At 45.0% G+C, this 13,078-nt stretch overlaps 1 pseudogene; it reads right to left on the reverse strand.

The window, feature by feature from the left end:
* Positions 1 to 4: 4 nt before the first annotated feature.
* LOC113566076 lies at positions 5 to 407 on the reverse strand (annotated as a pseudogene).
* Positions 408 to 13,078: the final 12,671 nt, after the last annotated feature.

Here is a 13,078-nt window from a genome sequence, read left to right on the forward strand (position 1 = left end):
ACTTTTATATAATAGTTTCATCCTTAAATTTGTGCATCTGTTCATACCAAATGTCCTCAAAAGTAGTGTCCACCTCACCGCAAAATGTCGGAAATGGCGGAGCTTGCTTCAGCTTCCTCAGGGGCAAAATCGTATCGTATATATATACGAGGCCACCGGTAGGTCCAGGCACTGAGCTACCTTGCACCCACATGACATTGTACTTTGCTTTAGTGCGCCAAATTCGCAGGCCTTTAAGAACACGCCAACGATTACCCATATGACCAGGCATCTTTGTACCAGGCCAGACACATCCCTTTTCGCCACCACCTCCAATGTTACCGGGACGGCGATGAGTCTTGGTAACGCCATGTGAAGCAGGCATGCCCTTGTAGCCGTGTCGCTTGACTACACCTTGGAAGCCGTGGTCCACGCTATAACGAAAAGCCAGACAACTTAAAAGCTATTAGACCATTCATTAATCGAAATATAACTAAAATTCCATTTTAATGTTGCAAAGTTAGATAGTACAGAAAAATTCATCAAGAATTTTGCATTTAAAATGTTAAGCAGGGTTTATTTATACATAGTTGGCAATCACAGTGACACGAAGCTATCTCTCAGTTCGCAAATATGGTTTCACAGTTTCGTGGTGTATGAGCAAAACTCTTATTTGGGCGACACATTGAGAAAAGATCAAATTAGTTTTTGCTCAATTCACTCAAGCAACGACAGATTTTTAGCCTCTTTTGCTACTGTCTTTTACTGGGCAATTTGTCGCGAACAAACGACAAATGTGTCTTGACTGAAATGTGTTGACTATTGACGCTTAAAGGAATTAGCAAAAATCAGAAACTTTGCAAATCTATACAAATCTTGTATATGTGTAAAGTGTTGTTAGTGCCGTCGTCTCGACCGGACACAAAAAACATATAACACAAGCGAAGACAGAAAATGTTTTGCTCAGTGAGAGAGCGAGTGTACGTGGTTTTCTGTTTTGTCAGTGACTAGACCGACCACACAGGAAAAAAGTTTTGACCGTTATTTTCGAGCTCTGATCAAAACACTTTTAATTCATAGTTTTTGAATTTCTGATTTGTCTTATTTATTATATTTGGTAATTGTCGGGTCAAGCAGCTTAAATATTTTAAATTATTGCCAGTGGTGCGGCCCAAAGGAAATGCATTTTGGTGTTGTCGTTTCCAATGCCCCCACTGCAAAGATCATTTGCTACCGCATATGCGCATGCAGCGGAATTCTTTCGTCTCCTTATGTCGCAATCTCTCGGACTCGGCTTAACAGCGTCCCCGAGCAGCTCTAACGCTCTCGGGCTATCATACTCTCTCGCTCGCGTCTAAGCTAGCTGCATAGGGCCCGGCCATTTGTCCCGTCAGCCCTTGCATTTTCAGTCTTGAGCTAATCGTCGCAGCTATTAGATTAACATCCTCGCATCAATCGTTCGCCCAATCATCCCCATATGTACATACGCGATAAGTTGGTTTACATATGCAAATAAATTGTGAATTATAAACAGCCTTTCGACTTTCATTAACTTCAAATTGCAACAGTTATTAAAAACGCTTTAAAAAAGTAGAAAAGTTTTTCTAATGAATTAACCGAAAACTTTGGGTGGCTGTAATTTAAATTATTTATTCGGCGGGGCGAAAAATTGATACGCTCGATTTATTTCAATGTTGGCGAACAACTATATTTCCTTCACAATTCAAATCTCTTACTCTAGCTAACCTACGGTGGCAAAGCGGGGCGAATTCGCCAAGAGCGAGAGAGCGAGCTTTTATTGCGCTCCCGCTTTGCCCTAGCCTAACTTACACTAGACTTCATAATTAAGATCAATAACTAATAATCGCCGCCATGGATGGAAGGTCACGCAACACCGGCCCCGTTGAACGCATGCATCGGCTTCAACACATTGGGAGCGGCGCTAATTTGTATGTATGGCCCGCCGAAAAACCGCTCCAGTGCTAGTCCTTATTTCGACGACCCTGACCATGCCGTCCTCTCCTGCGTGCGTGGCGATGACCATCCCCACGAGCCACTCCTGAGGCGGCAGATTGTCCTCGGCCACGATGACGAGGTCTCCTTCCTCGGGGTTCGGTTGCTGGTGCCATTTGCCCCGAATTTGCACCCCCAGGACATATTCGCGGGACCATCGCTGCCAAAACGCTCGCCTGACTGACGAGACAAGTCGCCATCGCCGCAAACAACTGAGACTCTCCTGGTCCGGAGTCCGCAGTGCTGGGGGGGCGATGAGCGACCCGCCTGTCAGCAGGTGACCGGGTGTTAGGGCCTCGCCATCGCTGGGATCTTGGCTGATGGCTCCCAGCGGCCTCGAGTTCATTATGGCCTCGATTCCGACGAGGACTGTGGCGAGCTCTTCGGCGGCTAGGAGCGCGCTGCCTACCGCCCGTAGGAGTAGGCCCTTGGCAGTTTTTACACTTATCTTCCATAGCCCTCCCATGTGAGGAGCTCGCGGCGGTATGAACGCAAATTCGCATCCGTTTTTTGACCCGAAGTCGCGAATTGTGTCTCCCTGCTCCTTGAGCCTGATCCGCAGAGCGCTGAGATGGCGGCTCGCTCCGACGCAGTTCGTCCCGTTGTCGCAATGAACGACTTGGGGATATCCTCGGCGCCCGACGAACCTTTGGAAAGCCAACAAAAAACAGTCAGTGGTTAGATCGGAAACTATTTCTAGGTGAACCGCCTTGGACGCAAAACAAACAAAAAGCGAAATGTATGACTTGTATCCTTCCGCGAATTTTCAATGTCGTGTGCACTGGTCCACAAAAATCAACGCCGCAAATTGAAAATGGGCGGAGAGCACGGAGTCGATCTGCGGGTAAATTCCCCATGAGTTGCGTCAGCAATCGAGGCTTGTATTTAAAACAGCGCATACACGATCGAACTGTCTGACGGCAGACCTCCTGAGCGTTCACTATCCAAACGCTCTGTCGAAGGATGCTCACAAGTGCTCGTGGGCCGACATGAAAATTCGAATGGTGCAGATGACGAATATAGCTTCGCACGAATGGCGAGCGCTTAGTCAAAAGCAGAGGAAACTTGGCATCGTATGATATAGGAGCTTTGGCTAGTCGCCCCCCCACTCACAACAACGAAAAGTTGCACCAAGTCCCTGTGTCTTCATGGATGAAAGGGTTCAACCGCTGAATACTAGGACCAATTGTAGATCCTTTCCTAACCTTTTCGATTTCTCCTTGATACTCGTGATGCTGGACGATTTCGACAATTTTATAAAAGGCTTCATTGTATTCGGTCGGTGAGATAGTTTTTTCGAAATTTAGGCTTGGGTCTTTACATTTTCTTATAAAGCGGAACACATACACGAACACTCTAAACAGTTTGAGGTGTGACGAGAATCCCTCGATGACATCTAACAGCTCCGAACTTCGCACAGCAGCGGTCAGCCCGACCGCAGTCTTCCTCTTTTCCAGCTGAATATCATCGGAGTGTTCGAATTGAGCGTTCTTGGGCCAGTTTTCTTCTTCCTCTTTCAGAAATTATGGTCCTTCGAACCAAATTGACTGAACGATTTCGTCGACGTCGCAACCTCTTGAGACAATATCTGCTGGGTTCTGTTTCGTGGGTACATGCCGCCACGTAGCATCATCTGACCACTCTTGAATCTCAGCCACTCTATTTGAAACGAAAGTCGACAACGACAATGAATGAGACCGGATCCAATGAAGAGTTACCTCTGAATCCGACCAATAAACGACTCGTTCAATGGGCACGTTTAATAGGGGCTTGATTCTGTGACAGAGATCTGCGAGAAGGTGAGCGGCACATAACACAAGCCTTGGGAGCGTTTTGGTCTTGAGCGGCGCTACTTTGGATTTCGAAGTCAACAATGTTATTTTTAAACCTTCTGCAGTTCTGCTACGTATATAGACGCACGCTCCATACGCTCTCATGGAGGCGTCAGCAAAGGCATGTATTTGAACCGGTGACATCGGATCGGAATACACAAACCGAGATATGGATTTGTCTTCCAATTGAGATAGTGTAGTTTTCAACTTATTCCACGCTGTTTCCAAATGCAGCGGGATCGACTCATCCCAATCTAGTTTGTTAAGCCAAAGCTCCTGCAATAGGATCTTGCCTTTTATAACGATAGGACTTAATAAACCAAGGGGGTCAAACAACTTTGATGTCACCGATAGTATGTTCCGTTTTGTCGCTCGGAGACCCATAACTGAATTGTCAATTTTGAACTTAAAGGTATCGTCAGTAGGTAACCATGAGATTCCTAACGCCTTTGTCGACTCTGAATCCGAGATTGTTATGGGTTTGGCTGTGCTCTCAGATGCGGTGATCTCGGGTGAGTTTGAAAACCACTTAGTCAACTCAAACCCTGCGGTATGAAGAACCTGAGACACTTCGGACTTAATTGCCCTTAGCTCCTCTACGCATGCAGCACCAGTCAACAAGTCATCGACGTAAAAGTCGGACCCAATAACGTTAGCAGCTCTAGGGAATGAGAGCTTCGCAGACTCACTCAACCTTTTCAAACACCGGATAGCTAAGAATGGGGCTGGTCCAGTCCCATAGGTTACAGTGTTGAGCTTGTATAATCTCAAGGATTCAGAAGGGTCTCTTCTCCACACTATGAGCTGAAACTGCCGATCCGCTTCGTTCACCATCACTTGGCGATACATCTTTTTAACATCAGCAGTCAGGGCAAACCTATGCAGACAGAAACGGAGCAGTGTCGAGTATAATTCCTCTTGAATGGTAGGTCCCACCATCAGAATGTCATTTAAGGCCACCTGTGAGGACGTCTTGGACGAAGCATCGAACACGACTCGGAGCTTGGTATACGTACTTTGGGGCCTCAGAACACACTGATGAGAGATTACGTAGTGTGGAGTAGAAGGAATCGTATTGTCAGTAGGAGACATATGACCTAAGGAGAGGTACTCTTCCATGAATTCCAAGTACATTTTCTTCAACTCAGGGTCACGATGCAATCGTCTTTCAAGCGACAAAAACCGCCGTTTCGCAACCTCAAAGGAGTTGCCTAAACAATTTGGATCTGATTTAAACGGGAGCCTTACTTCGAACCGACCTGATGATAGTACCTGAGTCGTCTTACGATAGTGTTCTTCACATAGCTTGTGCTCAGGTGTGGCAATTTTCTTGGTAGATGGCATTTCTCCCAGTGACCAAAACTTTTTCAAGGTCCTATCGATGGATACTAGCAACTCTTCACTGCAACTCAAACTGTTTGTAATTTGAGGAGCAGAACTCCTGGAAACATATTTTCCCGACACAACCCAACCAAGAAGGGTTTTCTGAAGAGTTGGAAACCTTGGACCTTGTTTAATTTGACCAACAGCTAATAATTCAAAGAACGATTCTTCTCCAATTAACATATCTATTCTTTGTGGCTTGTAGCAATAAGGGTCTGCCAGTGGTAGGTTCTCTGGGATTCGCCAGTCAGTCACATTCACTGACTGGTCAGAGTGATAACCTGATATTGATTTCAGGATCCAAAAATCAAAGGATAACTCACTACCATTTATTCGCTACTTCACCACTGTGTGTATTTTATCCTTTACTTGAGAATTAGATTCACCAATTCCAAGCAAGTTAATACAGAACTCCTCTCTACGGATCTGTAAGCGATTAGCGAGGTCCTCGGTAATGAAATTTGTTTGTGATCCAGAGTCGAGCAGAGCTCTGGCCAGAATGTGTTCACCGCTCTTAGTTCGGATGTTTACGATCGACGTAGCCAGAATTACCCTGTCCAACGCTGTCGCATGCAAAACATGTGACGTGGAAGGTTGATTCTGATTTGATGGAGGAGAAGGACTCTCTTGGGGTGGTGGCAACGCGAGACTATTAGCCGACACTGTGTATCGATGCAATAATGTATGATGTGAGCGGCTGCACACTCGACATTTATTGGCTTTGCATTTTACAACACCGTGGCCTTTTCGCAGACAATTAATGCATAGGGATGCCGACTTAGCAAACTCAAACCTTTGCATCACCGAGAGACGCGAAAATGGAGGGCAATTTGACACTACATGGTCTCCTGAATTGCAGTAGCTACAAGTTTGCTGAGTTCTACTGTTCGTGGAAGTGGAAGAACAAGTAAATGAACTGCGATTATGTTGCTTGCTTGGCATGACTTTGTCTTGCCTTGGCTTGGTCGATTCTTCAGCAGACAGATGCTGGTATCGACGATTCAAGACTTTCTCAAAGTCGGACCAAAGCGGCAACTTCTCATAAGTAAGCTGTTCATCCCACTTTTGTTTCGTCAGAGGGTCGACTCTGTTTAAAACGAGATGAATGAGCATTGCATTCGAAATTTTTGTATCATCACCGATCAACAGTAACGATCCGAAAATCGACGAAACAGTATCGATTAGAGTTCTTAGAGATGATGCAGATTGATGCGATATTGTCGGCAGATTGAATAATGTGGAAATATTATTCGTGAAAATCAAATAATCGTTGTGATATACTCGTTTTAGGCCAGCCATGGCCTTTCCTCAATTTGCCTCGGTGACTTGGAACGCCTTTATTGTTCCTAATGCTTCATCAGAGAGGCACGAAATCAAATGATTAAATTTTTCGATCACCGGTATGCTGTTGTCGCTATGGACTAGTCTCTCAAAAAGGCTAATGAAATTTTTGAATTCCGAGTGTTTACCACTAAATTTGGGTAATGCCAATTTCGGAAGTCTAGCATGAGTTGGGGCTGAAGAAGACACTGGCTTCGTCTCGCTTGCTGCATCAAAGGCGGCGATAAGCATTATCTTTCCCTTGGTGACAATCGTCAGCTCTTCCAACTCGGCTGCATATGCATCATCACCTGTTATGTCCTCGATTTGCTCCTGCAAATGGTTAGCCTTTTCAATTGAAGCATTCAAACAATCTAATCTACATTGTAATTCCGGTAATTGCAAAGGAATCGACCCTTGATCTAATCGATCCTCTAAGCGGCGAATGCTTTTTACTCGACTTTTGAGCTTAATCTTTAAGTCTTCAAGAGTGGATTTACTGTTTTCTGCCATAATATTTGTGTATGAAGATTTTACGCAACAAACCACTATTATTTCTATTTATTTATTTATTATTATTATTTTTTTTTTAAATGTTTGAACGAGAACGATAATCGAAAACGAATTTTAATTGAATGTCGAGGCACGAGGTATCAAGGGAAAGAGTAGTTGCAAGTGACGGCCGAAAACAATATACCCCTTAGATACAGGGTAGCGCGTCACTTGGCAAGTAACAGCCGAAAAGAATATACCCGTTAGATACAGGGTAGAGCGTCACTTGGCGCACCGTTAAGCTCAAGAGCGGCAACGAAAATTCTCCCAACAAATACAACGCAAGCAGCAGTGGAGAAGCGAAATAATGCACCGGTGCTGCTGCTTGTATGTATGTGTGGAAACTTTCTATACGCCGTGGCTTGGGTGAACGAACGAACAAACTTTCTTGTGAGGTTCTAACGACGAGAAAGGTAGAACAAAATAAAGGGGGGGGGGAGGACGACAGTGATTGCAGTAAACGATAGATGTATGTACATATAACTGTTGCGTCCAAATAGCGGTTCACATATGTCTGTATGTGTCGATATGTATGTATTTATGTGTGTTTAGTTATATTTATGCAATTACTAATAAAATGCATGCAATCAAGCTCTACTATATGTATATCATACGTCTGTGCCTAGAATTGAAAGCGATGTGCAATGTTTTCAGCACAAGACACCTCAAAGAGAGATCTGAATGTCTTTTGCTCAGCCTTCAATTTTCTGCACAAATACCTCTGATTCCTCTTTTGGATCTTTGAATCCAACTGCTACTTTCCTGGCTTTATCGCAGGGCATCCCTCGGCGGTAGCAGAAACTTGCACAAAAATTATTCTTGGCGCGACCGACGCGATGATATTATGCAAATTGATTGCCGATTGACACACACACCACGACGCGGGCAACGAATATGTTTGCATATACTGCAATTTCTTGTGTCACTGTCATTTATTGTTGTTGCCTATAATTAACTTTACAGTCCACCCGGGGGCGCCATGAAAAATTAGAAGAGTTTTTCTAATGAATTAACCGAAAACTTTGGGTGGCTGTAATTTAAACTATTTATTCGGCGGGGCGAAAAATTGATACGCTCGATCTATTTCTATCTATTTCCTTCACAATTCAAATCTCTTACTCTAGCTAACCTACGGTGGCAAAGCGGGGCGAATTCGCCAAGAGCGAGAGAGCGAGCTTTTATTGCGCTCCCGCTTTGCCCTAGCCTAACTTACACTAGACTTCATAATTAAGATCAATAACTAATAATCGCCGCCATGGATGGAAGGTCACGCAACACGCTTAATAGCTTAACAGTAATCGTGGAATTAGCCATTTATTGTCATATAAAGTTTCTATGTTGCAAGCTTTGCAATAAATAAACGAGGGAGAACGTTGTGAGTTACATAGTCGGTACGACTCTCCTCCGCCAGACGGCGCTAACATTGAACGACACGACAAAGAGTGCGTAGCGACAGAAAATGGTTTTGTTACTTTTGGCTTTAATAATAATCCGATCTGATCCAAATTCGGAAGTCTGGTACATATGGTCATTCTCTATGATTGCGGATGCCACAGATTTTCGTCCTTTGCGGAGCAGAAGTGAGTGGCGCCATTCCTTACGATTCCTTACACAGATCAATTTTCACCACAAATCTAATATACCCCTATACTCATTTTGAGTATCGGGTATAACGAGGGGGAACGCTGTGACCGCGGCGACCGCAACTCAAGATTTATACCCGATACTTAGTCAGTACGGCTCTTCTCCGGCAGACACCGCTAATATTAAACGACACGACAAAGAGTGCGTGCGAGAATGACAGATAATCTGGGCGTGTCGTCAGGCGCTGAAAATTGATTCGTTCCTTTCGGCTATAAAAATGATCCCATCTGATCCAGATTCAGCAATCTGATAGATATGGTCATTCTCTATGAGTTTTCTAGTATGTTCAATATTGTGGATGCCACAGATTTTCGTCGTTTGTGGGGGCGTAAGGGAGTGGGGCGAAATTTTGAAACAAACTTGTCAAGGTCCGATATCACAGGAGTGTGGATTATAGATACTGAGATCCTTGAATTCAAATTTTTCAATAGGCAAAGTCGACCATGAAACCTGTGTGTTAGAGAGAGACAGAGTGAGAGAGAATGACGTTTTCTTGATTCTGGCTATAATATTTAAAAGATCTGGTTCAGATTTTGCACTTTAGAAGATATATTCATCCTCTACGATTCGGCTTCTTCTGTTTTCTTGTATCTTTGAAATTGTGGATGCCACAGATTTTCGCCCTTTGTGGGGGTGGAAGTGGGCGGGGCGAAGTTTTAAAATATTCTTGTTTAGTGGACGTTGACATGCAATGACTACATATTTCAAGAGGCGATGCAATTACTGCACCGTCAAATGGCCCGTGTGACACCAGCAGAAGGCTGTTACGCGAGCATGCAGGAAAGATATTAGAGAAGATTAGCACTAAAGTTTCTAATAGAACTGGGCATGCATTCAAAATAAAAACGAGGGGGAACGTTGTGAGTTGCTGCGGACACCGCAACTCTACGGTTATACCCGATACTAAGTCAGTATGGCTCTCCTCCGGCAGACGCCGCTAATATTAAACGACACGACAAAGAATGCGTGCGAGAGAGACAGAAAATCAGTCTGAGCGTGACGTCGGGCGCTGCGTAGGCACTGAAAATTGATTTGTTCCTTTTGGCTATAAAAATGATCTGATCTGATCCAGATTCAGCAACCTGATAGATATGGTCATTATTTATGATTCTGCGTTTTTAGTTTTCTCGAATGTGCAATATTGTTGATGCAACAGATTTTCGTCCTTTGTGTGGGCGGAAGGGGGTGGGGCGAAATTTTGAGATATACGTTTTATAGTGAGATCTAACAGAAGTACGGACACTAAATTTGGTTACTCTAGCCTTAATACTCTCTGAGATTTGTGAATATCCCCAGATTTGCATCCTTTGCGGGGGCGGAAGGGGGTGTGGCGAAATTTTGAAACAAACTCGTCTCGGTCCGATATATTAGGAGTGTGGATACCAAATTCGGTTGCTCTAGCTTTTATAGTCTCTGAGATCTAGGCGCTAATGTTTTACTCTAAGCAATGCCGCCTATGCTACGTGTGTGTTAGAGAGAGACAGGGCGAGAAAAAATGAAATTGTTTTCTTGATGCTGGCTATAATAATAATACGATCCAATTCAGATTCTGCAGTCTAAAAGATATGGTCATTCTCTACGATTCTGCGTTTTTGGTTTTATCGTATCTTTAAAAATGTGGATGCCACAGATTTTCGTCCTTTGTGGGGGCGGAAGTGGGCGAGGCAAAGTTTTGAAACATTTTTGGAGCAGTGACATATCACAGAAGTCTGGATCCAAAACATCGTTGCTCCAGCTCTTATAGTCTTTGAGCACTATGCGCTGAAGGGGACGGACAGACGGACAGACGGACGGACGGACAGACAGACAAGGCTCAATCGACTCGGCTATTGATGCTGATCAAGAATATATATACTTTATGAGGTCGGAAACGATTCCTTCTGGACGTTACACACATCCACTTTTACCACAAATCTAATATACCCCAATACTCATTTTGAGTATCGGGTATAATAAAAATACCACTACAATTACTAATTACTAATTACTAGAAAGATGTGTAAGGATTAGTAATTTAATAAGAGGAAGAGAATTAGTGGTGGATATGATATGGCAGAGGGAATTATAATCCGAGCATAAGACCCTAAACGGTTTAGTTAAGGAATAATTCGATCTACAAAGTGGAAGGAACAACGGTATAAAACTTCTAGTAAGTCTAATAGGGATCGTGAAGTTTATGCGGCTCAACAGTTCAGGGCTGTCTATGTCACCCCTGATCAAGTTGTGCATAAAAATCACATCAAGCATTTTTCTACGGTTAACTAAGGGGAATAGGAGGTTTACTAATAGCAGTCTACTAGAGTAAGATGGGAAGAGATGCGGTTGAAGAGGCATGGTTTTTGCCCTCCGCCACTTTAAGAGGAGTACCGAGCTCCTTTGCGGTGTTTTTAATATTTAAATTTGAGTTTGGCATTGTTGGTCCCACGAGTAGACGGGAAGGGTTTAGTCACCCGGGGCATAGCCCGCGTGCCCCGGGAAGTCTGATGTAAAATGGAGGTCTACAGGTAGTCGCCTCGGATTCAGGACAAGCCAAGAACCAGAGACGCCTGTGCCCCGTTCCGAGATTACAGTTGCGACAAGCATGTAAACGTCCTTTCTAACGTTGTTAACATCGTAATAGTCTTCTACCATCCTCTGAATAATGTCATCCAATCATACAGCTAGGAGGCAGGTCCGCGGTGAAGGCATGTTTGATTTCCCGCTTACCGGCCCAAAGACAACCCAGCCCAGCTCAGTTGCAGCCGCATATGGTCCCTGTCCGACAAACAGTCACGATCTAATTGGAAATCCCAAATGTCCGTGATCCAGTCCAATGAATATCTTCCTCACTGCGATTATGTGGGGCCTAATTGGCAGGCTAGCATTAACGCCTTAAACATCTCGTCGGTGTAGAGTCAGCATCGGCTTGCTCAGGCTCGAAACGGAATACACGTTTCACAACGCATAGCGAATTGGCTTGCCTGTTCCACGATGGTTAGCTCCACTGAATATTTAGATGACGACGCTCACCTTGCACGCCCAGATCCTTTCTGAGGAAATCGTCGATCATCGTAAGAGATGATCCTTCATCCAGAAGTGTGAATGTATCCATCGGTTTGCTCCGTACAGCGTTACTGACAGTATACGGAACAATAGGCGGCCTCCTTCTACGTCGACACAATTTAAGATCATCTGTGCGGCCGCATCCGCCTGCGAAGCCCCTCTGTTCAGGCTACGTCTAGAAACTATTGTCTGCTGGTTTCGCTAACCTTCTGCGACCTTGCAGGATCTAGTCATATGAGCACTTCGTAGGCATGAAGAGCATAGTTAATGCCTCCTCACGTACCTCCACCTGTCTGGCGGAGAAGCTCCGTTGAAGTCCCTCAGCCTTTAACTGCATGTTGCCCTCCACAGATTGGACAACCTCTGAGACGGCTCTCTTGTTGCTCGCCGCGGTATTGGTCGATCCCTGCATGTAGCAATCGGCGCCTTGATTCCCACTTTGGCCACAAGTTCTTCCAGAAGTGTTGGGTTGCTTAAATGCTGATCTGCCCTCGTTGACTGCAAGAAGGCAGTGAGATTACTCACACGGGTTGCAAAGGGAATAATCTTCGTCAGGCTGTGCTCCGAAATATTGGGCACCTCTCGTATTCCACTGAGCTGGCTGCGTATAAGCTACTCCGGTCGACCATATCTGAAACACAGCTGCTCCACAACAGCTCTCACGTTGCTCGGATGAATCAAGAAAGACTTGACACTCTCGCGGTGAAGTGCTTCAGTGCCTTCAACACGCGTTGGTTGTTCTCCAGATTTGTACAGTGTAGTGGCGTCGGCGTCGTGACGTTGCCTACACACGGCGGCACGACTCCATGCGCTGTCTGCGCTGTACTGGTTGCGCAAAATGACGTAAAATAGCTGCTACTCGCAAGCAGAGGTGGTCCGCTATAAGATGGCGACTGCTCACTCCGACCCCGTTAGGTATTACGTGCTCACATTGTTCTGGGCTCTTGCCTCTTGTCCTTTCCAGCTCCTGCTCCAACAATGCAATTCTCACTAAGAGATCCAGCAGTAGAGGTGGCTCGTTCTGTCGAAGTGCGGAAACTCCTGCTGTGGTCGTAAAACTACTAAGGTGACCGTAGTGGCTTGGCTAGGAATCAGCGGAGCCGACGTAACTATTACTTTCGACTTCGGCGGCCTGTTTCCTGCACCACTACTTCCAGATTGCGAAGACGCACTAGTTGTTGTGGGGGTGGATTGCCCATCCATTATTCGGTTACTTCTTCTGGGAGAATTTTGCATCCTTCTGTTTCCCAGAAGCTCCAGATAATCGACGCTGCCTGCGTCTGCTTTGGGTCGCTGCCTGCAGCCCAGTCCAA

This window comes from Drosophila persimilis, unplaced genomic scaffold (assembly GCF_003286085.1).
Source record: "Drosophila persimilis strain 14011-0111.01,24,50 unplaced genomic scaffold, DperRS2 tig00000477-arrow-pilon, whole genome shotgun sequence".
NCBI lineage: Eukaryota > Metazoa > Arthropoda > Insecta > Diptera > Drosophilidae > Drosophila > Drosophila persimilis.